Source organism: Vicugna pacos, chromosome 26 (genome assembly GCF_048564905.1).
Source record: "Vicugna pacos chromosome 26, VicPac4, whole genome shotgun sequence".
Lineage (NCBI taxonomy): Eukaryota > Metazoa > Chordata > Mammalia > Artiodactyla > Camelidae > Vicugna > Vicugna pacos.
In genome coordinates, this window is record NC_133012.1 from 28,721,662 (window position 1) to 28,738,198 (window position 16,537).

The following is a 16,537-nucleotide window of genomic DNA, read 5'->3' on the forward strand; positions in this document are numbered from 1 at the left end:
TGTCAGTGCAACTGGGCCGCGGGCGTCTGGGCATTCCTCACCGTCTCTGTAATGGAGCCCGGAGTTTTTCCATATTTTGTAAGCCAAAACTCCTCCTAGGAAACCTGGCAACAGCTCTCGCCACGTACCCTGCAGGTGTCGTGTGTGTGTTCTGTGACCTCCAACGTCTTCCTGGAGGAGATGGGGGAGCTGGGGACCCCCGGGGTCTCTGGCTCGCAAGGTCCATCTGGACCAGGTACAGGACAGGAATCGCTTAGCAGAGAGGAGACCCAACGAGACTCTGAGGACGCACGTTGGGGAGGAAAGGCCGAGACTGGGGCTGCTCACAGTGTAAAGGCGACCACAGGCTTCTCCGCCCTGATGAGAGCCACGACCATAACGTGGCCCTTAATGCAATATTGATGCTTGTGTTTAAGGCTATGGGAACTGCCCAGCTGACCACCAGAACGGGACACTGTAGGCCTTTCTTCTAAACCACCTGTCCCCTGCGCCCAAGGACTTGTGCAGGCAGACGGGGACTCGGTGTCCGCCTGAAGCTTCACGGTGACGGAACCGAGCCATGCCCATGCAACGAGCAGCATAAACCCATTCTCACTGTGCAAGTGCAGCTTCATCCTGTCGGTTCTGCCTACAGGTTTCTGCTCCCAGACGTGGGCCTCCACCGATGGGACGTTTATCTCGACACTGTCATCAAACAGTCAGAACCAGCCTGGAGGCGGTGAGACCTGGCCGGAGCGCCCTGAGCTGGTTCTCAAGGGCACTGGCTCCTGGCCTGGTTTTCCTGTTTGTTAATCTGTCCCTGAAGCCGCGCGGCCCGGGCAGATCCTCTCCCACCGCCCCGGCCTTGGCGGCCCCATTTGGAAAGTGAGATTAGGTGATCCTTGTTTAAGCCCCGATAGGCTATGGTTTCAATCCTGGATGACTGAGCAGGGAAGGGAGCGTTACCCCCACAGACAGGGTCGCCAGCTGCCTGGCTTGGAACGGGAGCCAGGGAACAGGGACACAGGGCAGTCACGCCAGGAGGATTCTGTTCTGAAAGCGCTTAATGGCATAAAGATTACCACCAACGCAGCCAAGCCACGCACTTAGAAGAACAGAGGTTGTAACGGAATAAAAATGGGTGGAGGGTAAGAGCGGGTTCAGCAGGAGACAGACCACGCGGACCACGCAGCCCTGGGCTCTTGGGGGCGGCAGTGGATGTGGTGTGCAGACACAGGCAGGACAGAGGCCCACCCACCAAGGACCCTCAGAGCCGGACGGCACACTGGCAGGCGCCCCGCCCGGCCCCTTCCCTTCACCCAACAATTGCAGAAATTGAGGCCCCAAAAAGTCTTTAAAAATCAGCAGGGTCACACGTCCTGCATGGGCTTGAACTAAAATTCAAGTATCTTTATCTTCAAGCCCTTGTGACTGAGCCTCCAGGGAAGGGCTGGTTCCCATAGCTGGAGTGTGAAGCCAGGTCAAGGTCAAGGTCATGGCCATGACCACAGTTCAGCACGTGACCTGGGCCACAATCCACTCAGGGAGGTCACGGCCAGAGTGAGTTACGGGGTGACTCACACAGGTCAAGTCTGCTGACACGCCAGGCCCCCAGACACGTGAAAACATGGGCTTAAGTTCCAATTCTTTCTAAACGCACGGCGGTAGGAAACAGTGGCTGGAATGCAGCATTGCTTAATGCTCATTTGCATCACGGTGCCGTCTGCCCCTCGCTCCCGGGAGCAGACACGGTGGGAAGAGCGGACCAGGGCGACCTCTGGGCCGGAGACCTGCTTTGCCCAACACCGGACGTCTGAACACGGCCAGGCCTGGAAAACCACAGTCGCCTCCCGGGGAGGTTCCAGTCTGCGTTCACATGACAGGAGTTTGCTTGTGTTTGCTCCTCGAACCTCCTGGGAACCCCAAGATTATGCCACTGAGAGCTTCCCAGATCCCCCAAATACAACTCGGCTTTTCAGACACAAAGGTGCAGGAGGAACGGTTCAGCTAAGGTCAGGACAACACTCCGCCACCCCATCCCTGGACCGCTAGGCCTCTGGGCCCCTCTGGTTAGAACGAGGCCAGCCCTGCCGCGGGAAGCGGTCCTCATGGGCCCGGGGCCCCCTCGAGTGCCTGCAGGGTGAGGGGGCCCGACAGCACAGAACCGCCCCCCAGGACGGCCACCCGGGTCCAAGGCCACTGTTCCAAGGGCGCTGAGTGCTCAGCAAGCTGAGCAGAGCAATTGGCTAATGACACCAAATAAATGGCCAAATATTTGATTCGGGACTGACATTCAAGGCTTGTGTCCTTAAGGCTGTCTCTCATGAGCCCTGCGACAGTGCCCTGCGCACTGGGCGCAGATGCAGGTTTCCCGTAAAGGAGGGGTGAGAATGAAGTAGGTGGCTCTTCGTCCAACCAGGGCTACCAGGACCTGCCTGTCTCAGCTCCAAGCTCCCTGATCCCGTGATAATCAGGGAACCCTACAACTTACCATCCAAGCGGAACCCACTCTAAGAGTGAGAGGAGGATTGTGACAAACACTCGGGGACAACAGGCACACACCTGCTGTCACCTGGACAGCTGACTTCACGTGTCAAGTGGGCGGGGCTGAGGGGCTCGCAGGGAGCTGGCAAGAAGTGGTCCTGGGGTGTCCGTGAGGCCGTGTCTGGAAGAGGTCAGCATTCGGTGGGGTCACTGAGCAAAGACGGCCCTCCCCGTGTGGGCGGCGTCTTCCCAGCCTTGGCAGTCCTGACTAGAGCAAGACGGAGGAAGGGAGAGCGTCTCGCTCTCCTCCTGCCCTGGGGCGTCAGAGCTGCCGGCCCTCAGACCCTGGAGTTGGACGGTGTCCCACCCCCAGCCGTCCTGGTCGCCAGCCTGCAGATGCTGGGCGCAGGGCTTTCTGGCCTCTGTAACCCCTGGGCCACTTCCCACAATCCACCTCCTCTTGTGTCTGTCTCTCTGCCCACCTGGCCCGCTGGCTGTCCCTCTGGGGGACCCCGACACACACCCTAACCACACCCCGCGTGAGCCCAGCACCCACGGACCTGGAGACGTGGACCCGATCAGGGGTCGGACGTACTTCAGAAAAAGGGACTCGCTTGCCAGGCGCTCTCTTGGTGAGGCTGGTGCTTTTTCTCCAAAAGACGATATTCTTCATTCTGGTCTGATTAAAAGCTGTGGTTTTGCTGTTTTTTCCATGAGCTACACATTCATTTTCCTTTTTTATGCTTGTGAGAAGCTTGCACAGAATCACCTCCCTTGCCTTGAGGTCCACACTGCCGCTCTTCTTTGAAAGATTTCTTTTATCATTGTTGTTGGAGACGCCGCCGAGAGAAACGCAGAGATAAAACCCCAGCAGTAAAGTGTCCTAAGTTCATGGAAAGGTTGTTTACATAATTCTAATTCCAGCCAGTTAGGGCTGAAACTGCAGACCGGATGCCCAGGGCCTAAGAGCACTTCAATTACTCGTAAATTAAGAGGTGACCTTCCTGAGTTAAACTTGGGGGTCATTTTAGAAATTTGAGAAACTATTTTCAAAGTGCACATAAATAAGGCTATTATTACGCTGCCCCAGGAGAGGCAGGAGAGAATGTCTCGTTTTTATTTTTGAGAACTATTCCTGGGGCTGTCATATAATAGACACTCGATAACATTCCTTGGTTTGGTTGTTTAAAAGAAAATAAAATGAACTGATTCAAGACATGGGGTCCAGTCAGGAACGGGACCTGCTTTAATCCTGTGGAAAGTGAAGGCAGAGGAATCAACTGCGGACTCTTGACGTACAGATGAGATGATGCTAAAGGATCAAAAATTAGCAATAAACAAATAGTTATTATTACTAGTCATTACACAATTCATTCTCATTTCTGAATTCAACATTACTCTGTTATTAACTATCTGCAGATTACAAGTACTCCTTTAGCCCAAAGTTTCTCAAACATTTCAGTTTTGGGCCCTAATCACCCTTCAAAACATCCCAGACAGCCTGTATTTATGTGGGTGATGCCGCCCCATATTTACCCCGTTAGAAACGCAACTCATTTTAAGGTAACGAAGTCTAACCCATCACATGTTAACAGAAATAACGTATTTATGAAAAATAACTATTTTGAAAACAAAACAAAAAAATAGAATGGGACGCTTTTCTATGTTTGCAAATCTTTGGTCTTAAGACAAGACAGCCGGCGCCTGCTCTGCGCTCAGCTCGCGGCGCCCCAGCTTGGGGCGGAAACGCGGCGAGGGGCCCGGGCGCCCAGGGCCCGGCCTGAGTCAGGGCTGTGAACAGGCTTCCCGTTTGCTGGAGGCAACGCTACCCGGTGATTCCTGAGGATCAGGTGCGACGTGGAAGCTGACGCCGCAGCCACAAGCCCGCGCGCCACGCTGGCGTCCCGGGACCGCGCCGCCGCCGGGGCGTCCTCCCCGCTCTGCGCGGGGCGTCGTGGGCCGTTCAGAGAATCGCGCTCACCGAATTCACGCGGGAATTCCAAATTCCACCGCACGGGAGCAGAGGCTCACGCTGGTAACTCAGCCGCCGATCTCATCAGTACTGGAAAGCTTTGGCCCCAGACTCCCTAAGAGGGCACAGATCTCCGGGAGACTCAGGACGCACTCTGAGAAGCGCCGTTTCAGCCTAACCTGCAAAGCTTGACAAGGTGCGCGTCCAACTTGTGTCCACTAGATGGCGCGCCAAACCGGCGGATCCATCTCGGCCCTTCCGAGGGGAGAAAATCTATTCACAGATACTAAGAAGAAAGTCCAAAGTATTTTATAGGAGAGAGGGAAAACACTATAAGGAAAGTTAAACAATTGTATTACAAATAATCTGCGGTTTTGGAAAAAAGTTGTATCAGTCCTGACTTGGCTCCAGCTAGTCACTGTAACTGTATCTAACCAAAAAATATCAGTGTCAGAAAACTCCAAGTTGAGTAATCAGATTAGTTATTTGCAGCAACTCGTACACTGAAAATAAGTTTTTAAAAATCTGAAGGGGTGTGTGTGTGTGTGTGTGTGTGTGTGTGTGTGTGTGTGTGTGTACATACTGGGACTGTTCATTTTACGTGTCAACTTGGCTAGACCGTGGCACCCAGATGTCTGGTCAAACACCAGTGGAGATGTTCCTGTGACACCACTTTTTTGGATGGGATGAACATTTAAATCAGCGGACTTCGAGTAAAGCCGATTGTCTTCCCCAGTGTGGGTGGGCCTCGCCCAATCAGTTGAAGGTCTGGACAGAAAAAGATCGAGGTCCCCAGAAACAGGGAATTCCGCCAGCAGACAGCCTCAGACTCAAACTACAACTCTTCCCCGGCCCTCCTGCTACCTACCCTATGGATCTCAGACTTGCCAGCCCCACCAGGGTGTAAGCCAATTTCTTACAGTAAATCTCTCTCTCCCGTAGTTTTTGTGTTTGAGTTCATGTTGGATCTGCTTCTCTGGAGAACCCTGACTAACACACACACACACACACACACACACACACAGAACTGACAAGGAATTCTGCAAGGCACACCAGCCGGAAGCAGAGGGAATAATGAAGCCCTGCAGTGACAGATAACTTTCATGTGACAGTCTTATGTAGGAGGCAGAAATAAAAGTCCTGTGTCTGAAAGGAGGTAAGGAGTCCGTAAGTGACCTGTCCCTGGAGCTCCAAAGAGACGCACCCTTGGGACAAGGACACAGTGGTACAGAAGTACAGCCTCAGGTCAAGCCCTCTGGATTCTCGAGAGAAACTTAAGCCTTGAACTTGGCTAAAGGGCGTCCCCAATGAACAGTCTCCACCCCCCACCCCTGGACACCTGGAAAAAGTAAGTGTAAATAAACTCTGAGAAAGGCACCTCATCTGTGGGGGAAATCACTCTCACAAACCACTTTCCAGCTGCGATGACCAGCATCTTGTCAAAGGTAACGAGACACCTGTGCAGACTACCCCGTGCAAGACAGACCCGTTGAGATTCCCGGGACTTCCACCATCAGGGGAGTCCTCACCAGGGAGGCGCAGATGGAAACCACAGTGGGGCAGCCCGTCACCCCCACGGCGGCCATCAGACGGGCAGGTGACAACACGGGGAGGAGAAGACCTGCCCATGTATGAGCACTGATGAGTGGGGGGATGAGGCCCCCACGACGGAGAAGAGGCTGGCCGTCCAACAGTCAGCACATGACCCACCGATTCCACTCCCAGGTACGAATGCTAGTCCCTCCACACCCCGAGAAGCTCCGCTCAGAACACCCCGAAGTGGAAACAACCCAAACACCCGCAACTGATTCATGGATAAAACAGAATGTGGTCCAGTCACGAAGACCCCAGATGACGTCCTAACATGTACTGTGTGGTGGCTGAACAACCCTGTAAACATACTAATAACCACTGAACTGCGCACTTGAAACGGGTGCATTGCATGGTGTGTGAGTTATATCTCAGTCAAGTTGTAATAGAGTGAAAACGTGTGAAATGCTGAAATAAGAGACAGTCTTGAGAATATCTAAGTTCACATGAAAACGCGTTAGGTTTCAAGAACAACTAAATAGAGCTTTGAGAAATAAAAATTAAATAACCAAAATCAAGAACACTGAGGATGGACTTAACTGCAGCATCGGTACAGTTGAACTGGAATATTAATCGGAATGAATTCTCCAGAGGAAAAACGACCAAGAAAATAGAGAAAACCTACGAGCTACGAAAACCAGCGTGCACACCGCTCTAACGTCCACTTTGTTAGAGAGTGACAGAGACGCAAAAGATGAGGAGACAGTGGAATTTCGTTAATCCCAGAACTGATGGAAGTGCCAATCCGAAGGCTTTCCCAGGAGCAAAATCCTGTGTTGAAATAGTTGACCCAGACCGGGTCAGCGTTACCCAAGATTCTAAAGTCATTTGTTTGCAAAAACGTAACTGTGCTCAAGTAAAGGCGGTGACATTTCAAATCCACTCCTGCCTCCTGTCGGCTGCACAGAATCCCGCAGAGAGAAGGTGACAAGATTCAGCGCAGCCCCGCCTGGCACAGGTGAGGAGGCTGACGTCCTCGGCGACGGTCTCCAGTTCACCCAGAGCCGCAGCACCCCGCTCCGCTGCCCCCAAGCCCAGCGTCACCCACCCGGCCAGCTTCCGGAGACCCGAAGGGCCCGTGACTCCGGGAGCCCGTCTCCTCCAACCCCCGCCTCCTCCAGCACCTGCCATTCACCGTTTAAATTAAAGGACGGCTTCCCCGTGAGGGAAGGAGGCTCCAGAAATACACCAAGGGCAAGATCCGCTTACTTCCTTTCAAACACGGTTTGAAATTTCAACGAGAAAGATGTTGGCTTTAGAGGGATTAACAAAGTCCAGCACGTGTGGGGACCAGGCCCTCCTCTGGGTATCAGGGTTTCAGACGAAACGCTGCCCGTGTTTCTGAAAAATCGACTGTCAGGGCCAGAGACGGCCCTGGGAAGCAGCGGCCAGGACGGGCCGGCCCGGCCCGCGGCCCCCAGCCCCGTCCGCGTGCACCTGCTGCCGTCCCACCGCGCAGGCGCCTGCAGGTCTGCGGCCGCGGGGCGGAGCCCCGGCCCCGGCGGGGGTCGCGGGGAAACGCGCCGCTCCGCGCTGCGGGGGCGGGGCCGGGAGGGGCGGGGCCCGGCGGGCGGCGGCGGTGCGCGCGGCGACGGAGGGCCGCGTCAGAGGGGCGCTGTCCGGCGAACCACGGGGTCCAGCACAAACGAGACGCGGGCGTGGCCGCCTCGGTCCCGGGCGACCTCGCGGCTGCCGAACGTGGGCGTGTCCTCCGGGCTGCCTCTTGGGTCCCTAACCGTTACGGTACGAGCGCTAGGTACAGTTTTTCTAGCCTCCTTACCAGCTCTGCGCTGCTGTTTGGGATTCTCCCAAAGCCCCCGCGACGGGAGGAACCCACGTTTGTTCACGCCTCGGAGTGACCTGCATACAGGGCGGTGGGCGCACGGAGGGGCCAGCCGTGTGTAAGCGACGCTGGAGGACGTAACTCCTCGCAGGACGTGCGCCACCTTTGAAAAGAAAGCTGCACTTCAGTTCTTCAACTAACAGGCATGTACTGTGCGCGCGCACGTTCAGTAACATACGTGTACGTAAGGGGGTTGGAGAGTATCCCGTGTGCCCCGGTCTATCTTGTAGCAGCTGTGATGTCACTTAAAATATTTCGGTCCTTCCCAGTTCAGCGTCCTGGTATTTAGTTCCCATTTGGCTCCGAAGTGTGACGTTTTCCTTGTCCAGCAGGTGGCGGTGTCCGAGGCAGCTGCAGGCTTCACGCCCCATGTGGCTCGGCTGGTTCTAGGCGGAAGGCGGGCCGAGACCAGAGCCGCTGGGGGCGGAATGAGCAGCCCCCTCCCCGCCTGTCCCGCGGCGAGAGCCCGAAGCACACGGAGCCGACTGCCCTCGGGCAGGTGGACCCTGGCCCAAGCCGGAGGGAACAAAAATAAAAACAACAAAAAATGTTCGTTGTTCTGAAAGTCAGGAGCGGTACTCAGGACGTGCAGCTTGTGCGGAGGGCCCCGAGGAATTCAGAAGGAAAGGGCGCACGCGGCCTGCCCCCCCCCCGCCCCAACGGCCTGCGGCGGGCGCGTTACACACACGTGCCCGCGCGATGCTTGATTCCGCGTCAGCTCCACGGGGCCCCAGCACGCCCAGATGTCTGCTTCAACATCACTTCCGGGGGTGTCTGGGAGGGCATCCTCCAGTCCTCGGATGGCTCGAACGGGACGCAGACACGGAGGGGCGTGGACGCACTGGCTGCCTGCCTGCTTGAGCTGAACACCCGTCTTCCGCCGCAGGCGCCCGGCGCGGGCCCCCAGCTGCGCCATCACCAGCCCGGGCCCAGCTCGAGCGCACCTTGTGGGCCTCTCAGCCTCCGGCATCACATGAGCAAACACCGCACGACAAGCCTCCTTCTAGAAACAGGCGTGGAGACGGGTGTGGGTGCAGACACAGACCAACGTGTGTCTGCACAGCCACGTGGACCCCACTGTCCGTCCGTCTGTACCGCCTGCCGGCCCTGCGTCCCTGCAGAACCCCGCCGACGCGCGCTCCATGATCTCTAACTGGAAAAGAGGACACAGGCAGAGGCCGCGGGGTGCAGCGCCAAGCGTCTCAGGAGAGGAGGGCAGACGGGCGGGCCTGGAGGCAGAAAGTGCAAAAGCGAAGGCCCTGGCGCTGCCCCGGGCGCGAGCCCCGGGGACACATGTGTGCACGCGTGTGTGAGCGCTCCCCGCCCTCCCTTCACGAGGCAAGCCCTGGCGGTGGCCGTTCTGCTCTCGGTCAACCCACACGTGCGGCCATACCCCGCAAATTGATTTCCCGACACACGAGTCACAACCTGAAGTCTGAAAGCTCGGATCCGTAAGTCAGCTGTTTCCTGGTGGCATCTCTGCTGCTTAGAAGTCGCCTGGCTGTGCTTAGGGGTGGGACCAAGGACTTGCTATTGGGATTTTTAAAAACAGAAATGAAACAGCAGGTGGAGGTGTGCAGGGGCATGCGGCAGCTCCCTGCTCCTCGGCTGCATTCGCCTGGTTGGATGCGCTGGGTGGCAGCGGCTGCAGCATCACTGTCCCCTTCGTGTCACTGTCCCCTTCGTGGACCGTGGGGCTCAGGCTCAGCTCCCTGCAGCGGGGCAGCCGGGACACTGAGTCCAGGTCGTGCCCTTAGAGGAAGGACGTCTGCCCCCCATCCTGTGACCCAACACAGAGCTGTGATCCCGGGTCACAGGAAAGGGACACAGACACTTCTTAACTGCCTCAGCCACTGCTGACCTGGGTTCTCGCTGCACGCAGCTAAGCCTGCCCCGCGCTGATGCACCCGCCACGGGGAGGCACCGCGAATTCCAGGACAGAACCGGACAGGGCGTCCGCCCTCCAGGAACTCCCGCTTCAGTAGGATGGGCTGAAAACGGAGTAAACCAGGAATGGATGGATTGACATGTGGTGAACTGAGCACTGGTAAGTTTTTATCAGCGGCTAAGTGTATTGAATCATTGGCTTTGACCCACAGCTTGATTGTAAATAATCAAAGAGAACAGTAACAACTGTGAGCAGAGAGGGGGCCGTGGCTGGAACAGGGGCATAGAGAAGTTGACGTCCCGACCCCCGAGACGAGCAGCAGGGCTGAGGCCCGAGGCCCCCGGAGACTCAGGTGGGAGACGGGGTGGCAGCGGGGCGGGGGGCAGTCACAGCAGAGAAGCGAGAGTCAACTTTGTCTCAGAGACAGTGTATCATCCTGGCTTTCATTTTCTGTCTCTTGTGATGTCCTGGCAGCTCAAACCCCTCCTGGCCGGGAAGGGCCGTCTCTCCCGCAGCAAAGGGCCCAGCCAGGGGACGCCTGTGACAGATGCCAACGACCCAGCCAGCCAGGCCTCCCCCATCTGCCCTGCACCCAGGAGGCAGCATTCCTCTGCCCAAATCACCCAGGCTGGGAGCCAGGCAGCCAGGAACACCCCTGGAGCCCAAAGCCCCACAGTGTCATTAGAACCGGTCAGTCCTGTGTGTTTACCCTGCGCTGGAAACTCCAAAAGAGGCCGTGGCCTCAGTCCCCCTCCCTCTGCCCCCTGACCCCCTACCCTGTGCTTCCCCACCTGGTCCCCAGGGGTGGGTCACACCCCTCTTTCCAGGGGACTCAGAAACGTGAGACTGGCTCCTCCCTGCTGTCACCCAGCCACCTGTGTAAATAAGACCCAGCACAGAGCAGAGAGGAAGGAAAGCCAGCCCCTCTTGAGGACTGAAATCATGAATTTAAAATTGGTTCTGCCTCCTGCCCTGCTGGTGGGAATGCAGTTTGGTGCAGCCACTATGGAGGACAGTATGGAGGCTCCTCAAAAGACTAAAAACAGACTTTATGATCCAGCAATCCCACTCCTGGGCATATACCTGGAAAAACTATAATTTGAAAAGACACACGCACCCCAGTATTCAGAGCAGCACTGTTTACAACAGCCAAGACATGGAAACAGCCTAAATGTCCATCAACAGAGGACTGGATAAAGAATGGAATACTACACAGCCATAAAAAAAGAATAAAATAATGCCATTTGCAGCAACATGGATGGCCCTGGAGATTATCAGACTAAGGGAAGTGAGTCAGACAGAGAAAGACAAATACCATATGATATCACTTATGGTATGTGGAATCTAAAAACAATGATACAGCTGATTGACAAACCAGAAATAGACTCACAGACATAGAAAACACACTTATGGTCACCAGGAGGAAGGGGGCAGGATAAGTTGGGAGTTTGGGATTTGCAGATACACACTAGTATGTATATAATAAATAACAAGTTCCTACTGTAAAGCACAGGGAACTATATCCAATACCTTGTAACAGCTTATAATGGAAAAGAATATGAAAAGAAATTTATATATATTATATATATATATATGTAACTGAATCACTGCCCTGTACACCAGAACTTAACACAACACTTAAAGCGACTCTACTTCAATAAAAGAAAAGTTCCCTTGTGCTTTGAAGCTGCAACTGGCTGGGCCTGCAGGACACCCTGATCCAAAGAGACCTTGTCTACCGCCTCCTCCTGTCACTTTGCACAGGCCCCCCGGGGACACGCCAAGCCCACTGCCAGCCCTTCTCGGCCTCACACCCGTCCCCTGACCCACCAGCCTCAGTCCCTGGTGGCAGCCCCCAGCCTGCAGTGTCTGGGCATCCATGCCCACCTGACTGGGTACCACCTTCTCCAGGAAGCCTTCCCTGATCCTCACGAGCCCCCGTCGTGCCTGCAGCCCGGACACAGCCTGTGCTGGGCCTGCTCACAGCACGGGCCTGTCCTCACGTCTGGGGTCATCACACCTGGGCTGGCCTCGCAGCTGGGCGCCCCCTTGGCTGTGGCTCTGCGTCTCGTTCACGTCTGCTCCTCCAGCAAGTCGGAACTCGACAACTGTTGAGATGACTCCTGCTTAGGCTGTCATGTTATCCGTCCCCTCCTGGAATCCAAATCTCTGGGTTTAATGCATTTGAATTATGCCAAATAAATTATCTCTAACTAGACGGGGGGCGGGGGGGAGTGTTCATCCACTCTTCAGGGCCAAGAGTTGAAGAGCCACTTCCCTGACCCCGTTACAAATTCTTCTATCCTGACCCTCTTTGAAAAGGACCCAGTACGCAACGTCAGAGAAACCCCTTTAACCGCTAACAAACCGTGAGAAGGCAACCGATCAATGTCCTTTCCTCAGTGGCAGTCACCTCTTAGCAGCAGAGGCCACCGAGAGTTTCCTCGCTTGCTCCTGGATACCATCCCGCTGGAGCCGCGGAAAACAGTGGGAAATTCAGCCCCGAGGCGAGCGGACAAAAAGAGGCTTTGTCTGCAGCGAGGGGCCCGGTTCCCACAGCACACACACAAAGGAGGGCCGCAGACACTGCTCTGCTCTGTGTTCCTGCCCTCGGTGTTTACAGAGGGGCCTGCGACAAGCAAGATGTGGAGAAAAGCCCCTTGTGTGCAGGACACTGCCTGGGAAATACGGGTGTTGGTTATGGACGCCTTCGAAGGAAAAGGAAACGGGACACAGAGCAGCAGAAAACGTGTGCGAAGAGCCAGTGGAAGCAGCCTGGGTGACGCCCACCCAGCGGGAGCGCTGGCCTCTGTGCTCGTCCTGGACCAGATGCCCTGGAGGTCTGACCTGGGCTCCAGCTGCCTGTGACCTGCCTGCCTCGGAGGAGCTGAGCCCTGATGGAAAGACAGTATGACAACCAAGCCCGAGGGTTTACCATGTCCGGTGACCGACCGGCAGCCTCTCCGCCCAGCCCGGACGCCGGCAGTCGCGGTGATGCTGTCTGGCCGATCAGAGCCCAGCAAAGCAGACTGGCAGCAGCCGAAGGGACCGCGCCCTTCTGTAATCACCACCTGAATCACAACATCACGTTATTAGCTAAACACTCTCTAAACGGCAACAGGCACTGGGCAGCCCTCGCGCTGGATGGGACGCTAGCACCACCTCCCACTTCCCAGAACGCGGCGGGGGAGTCAGCCTTGGCGCCTTCGCAGCCTCAGTCTCAAGGGACTCGTCGTCTGAAACCCCGGGGGCAACAGGCAGCCTGCATCTGTTTCGACGGTTACACAGCGCTGAACCCGGTGATGGGCACGAGGTATATTTTTGATACATTACCTTGTTTCTCTTGGCTCGTGCGTGCAAGCCCGTTTATACCACACTGCTGAAGTTTGAGAGGTTCCAGAGTATGCCATGGAAACAGAAGAAAAGGTTTTCAGAATGCATTAGAAAGGTTAACATCCAATTTGCAGAAAAAGGAGCGGGTTTAGATTTTAATCTCTCGAGTCTCTGAGTGTCTCCCCCGACTGAGATACTCTGCCTGCCTGAGGACCTCAGGCTCTGGCCACATGACGACTCTGTCCAGACCTGGACACCAGGACCCTCAACCAAACTCTAGCAGGGCCGCCAGCCCCATAAGGCTGTGTCCTGGGAGACCCAGACCCCAGAGAGTGGAGGCTGCCGGGAGGGGTCACCGTGTTCCAGCCACACCCGACCACAGGCCCTGACCCCACACCCCAAGTCGCTGTCACTTCTGTGTGGCTCCCAGTGACCCCTGTCTCTTCCCACTGTGGGTGGGGACCTTAGCGGGATGGCAAGGGTGAGTCCTTCGTCCGTGCCTCAGATGCCCATTTAACTCTCACCACCCAGGAGCCCCCTTCTCCAGGGCCTGAGAGCCATGCCTTCAGATGGAATCTTCAGGAAGGAAGGGCTGGTCTCCCAGGCCCTGGGGACGGCGCAGTCCTAACTCGGGCAGCCGCCTGCTACAGACATGTGGACCCTTCACACATGCAGGACTGACCCTGGCCACCTGTCCACGGGTCTCCCCCATCCCAGATCCCTCAGCCTCCCCCAAGTCACTGTCACCTCTGCATGACTCCCAGTGACCCTTGTCTCTTCCCACTGTGGGTGGGAACAGAATAAAATCTGTTGTCACCACCTTAACGGACATCCGACTGTGTTTGTCTTCAGTGGCTTCAGAGGTCAGGAAACTCACCCACAAGCCTCGATCTGGTGGGAGGAACGGCAGCTCCCGGGACGTCTTTATAAAAGTCGGGACGCTGTGCCCACAGGCAGGTGACTGCAGAACTGAGGGGTGGGCGGTGAGAGAGAGAGGAGCAAATGCGACATGAGTGACAGTTGGGGTTTGGCAGACGCCCCGGCAGAAAGACTGTTCACTACAGTGTGGACCCCACCTGCTCACATAACGTGCCTTTTAGAGACTGTGCTGAAGGTGGATTCCTGTAGATAAATACAAAATGGCCAGGTAAGTGCCGTGTCACTCCTGGAGCTGCGGTACTGTGACCTCCGTCCGGGCAGGGCCACACCCTCTGCCTGGCGGGGTAGGAGGATCTCAGATGGCTCTCCCGCGGAGTCTCACGCACGCACTCGCCCGTGGTCCCGGTAAACCTACAGGTGCAAGCTGAGTGCCTGCATGTCCCAGGCTGACCGAGAATCTGGGGGCACAGGGGCAGGCGGGACCAGGCCCCCCGTGTCTCCACGGAGCTTGGCTTCCAGTGAGGGTGACAGACCAGAGCAAGCAAACAGACCTGCTACAGCCGGACGTTAACCACAAAGGCACATCTAAGTGGGGAACAATAACAACGGCCCGATGTAAGTGGAAAATCAGAAGACACAGCACACTGGATATTTGTGCCAAAGATAAAGGTCTGATCCAAGCGGGTGACAGCAAAGGCCTCGTGTAACAGGACAGCAGCACACTAACAACGTGATGTGACATGACGGGTGACAGTGACAGAAGGGACGTCGCCTAGCTAGACAGTAACAAGAGCCACCAGGAAAAGCAAGGAGAACACCGCTCAGCCACAGGGAGAGTGAAACCGGCCATGTGCAGCTGCAAGGATGCCCTGGAGGTGACCACGCTAAGTGAAGCCATCCCGACAGAGAAAGACAAATATCCTACGACATCACTCATACGTGGAATCTCAAAAAATGATACGAATGAGCTTATTCACAAAGCAGAAAAAGACGCACAGACAGAAAACAAATTTACGGCTACCAGTGTGGGGGTGGGGGAAGGATTAGGCGTTTGGGGTTTGTAAGCACACGTTGCTAGATATAAAATAGATAAGCAACAAGGACCTACTGTAGAGCACAGGGAACTACATTCAGTGTCTTGTAACAACCTATAATGGAAAAAAATCTAAAAAAGAATATGTATGTACAACTGAATCACTGTGCTGCACACCAGAAATTAATACAACATTGTAAACCAACTATACTTCAAATAAAACAAAGAAAAGCCAAAGCCGCTGAGTGACAGACAGTGGCGGGACAGAGGAGGTGAAGTGGGGAGGGTGGTGTGGGAAGGCCGTCTCCAGGGCAGGACTGAGCGAGAGTGAGCAGGGGTGACAGGAGCCAGGGGACATGGGGACAGAGGGCCCAGGCAGAGAGGACACTGTAAACTCTGTGGGACGTATGTACGCATGACCCACATGAGGACCAGCAAGACAGCCTGAGTGCCTGGAAAGGCATGAAGATGGGGGCACAGCAGGGACAGTGTGCAGAGGTTGACAGAGGCAGACTGGGGAGCCCTGTGAGCCGGGCTGGAGTCTGGGTCCACTGGGGACAAGCAGGCCACCAGAGGGTCTGCGTCTGTGTAGGACAGTGAGAGGCCCATCCCCGGGTGATGACAAAGGCCAGAGGGTGAGATTCGTGCTGGACACTCTCTGTGGTCCTGCTGCCCAGCCTGGGCGCTGGGCCCAGGGCCCTCTCGCTGATGCAGCAAGGGCTCGCAGGGTCCGGGAGCACAGGCCATGCGTGGAGACGAGAAAGAGCCTTCAGGCCACTGCGGGGTGCGGGGAGGGAAGGGCCTCGGAAGGGCCCAGAGCAGGAGCAAGATAGGAGCAGGCCTGGAGAGGAGGATGGGGTCCCCGGGGCTCAGATGAAGTGAAGACAGAGCCAGACCCAGCCAGGTGTCCTGTGCGCCTCCGGGCCCCATGGTGCTGACAGAGGGGTGACTGGGGCGGCCCAGAGCTCGAGTGCCCAGAAGACTTGGAGATGGCTGTGGACCGACTGAGTGAGCCCACGGGCAGGAGCAGGCGGCGCGGCGGCAGCTCCCCTCAGGGTGTCTCTGAGACGAAGGGCAGCTCTGAGGGACTTTTCTCTCATGTTCTGTTTTTTGCTGCCACCGTCCGAGGATCAGTCTGAGAACCTGGACTCTGGAGAGTGAGGCTTGGTCCACGGTCAGCACATAGTCGTCCCAGGTCATCCTGGGCCCTGTGAGCCCTCGCTACATCAGCGAGAGGGCCCTGGGCACAGCGCCCAGGCTGGGCAGCAGGACCACCTTTACCTGCGGAGTCACAGTCAGTGTCCCCGTCCACAGCACAGGGGATGAGGGCCCCCATCACCCGGTGCCTCCGCCCCTGCACCTGCCGGCCTCTCGCACCTGCCGGCCGGCCTGTGCAGACACCACACCCGGACGTGCTGACCCGGGCACCACTGCTGCTGCTCGGCCGCTGCGAACACGAAGGCCCCGCTCATGACTGACTCCTGAACGAACGCTGATCCCTGGACCGCAGGAGTGGACGGCGGGCAGGTCGCAGCC

General features: G+C 56.4%; 1 protein-coding gene and 2 long non-coding RNA genes across 8 annotated transcripts in view; 2 read left to right on the forward strand and 1 right to left on the reverse strand.

Moving 5' to 3' along the window:
* Positions 1-8,205, reverse strand: part of MYOM2 (myomesin 2) — a 74,253-nt gene extending 66,048 nt beyond the window's left edge. For 2 of the 5 annotated variants that reach the window (XM_072950561.1, XM_072950558.1), the window contains exon 1: positions 7,161-7,472. The gene's annotated coding sequence lies outside the window, so the exon portion shown is untranslated. Of the gene's footprint in view, positions 1-3,023; positions 3,256-7,160; positions 7,473-7,805; positions 7,895-8,046 lie in introns of those variants that run through there. The other 3 variants (XM_072950562.1, XM_072950559.1, XM_072950560.1) reach the window with 3 other exon arrangements.
* Positions 7,913-8,420, forward strand: LOC140689541 (uncharacterized). The gene is made up of 2 exons (XR_012064588.1): positions 7,913-8,011; positions 8,201-8,420. It is a non-coding gene; the product is annotated as an uncharacterized lncRNA (long non-coding RNA).
* A 177-nt stretch (positions 8,421-8,597) lies between these two features.
* LOC140689543 (uncharacterized) lies at positions 8,598-13,914 on the forward strand. 2 transcript variants are annotated; one of them, XR_012064591.1, is made up of 3 exons: positions 8,598-9,319; positions 9,751-9,915; positions 10,231-13,914. It is a non-coding gene; the product is annotated as an uncharacterized lncRNA (long non-coding RNA). The 2 variants fall into 2 exon arrangements; XR_012064590.1 differs by having other exon boundaries at positions 8,598-9,915.
* Positions 13,915-16,537: the final 2,623 nt, after the last annotated feature.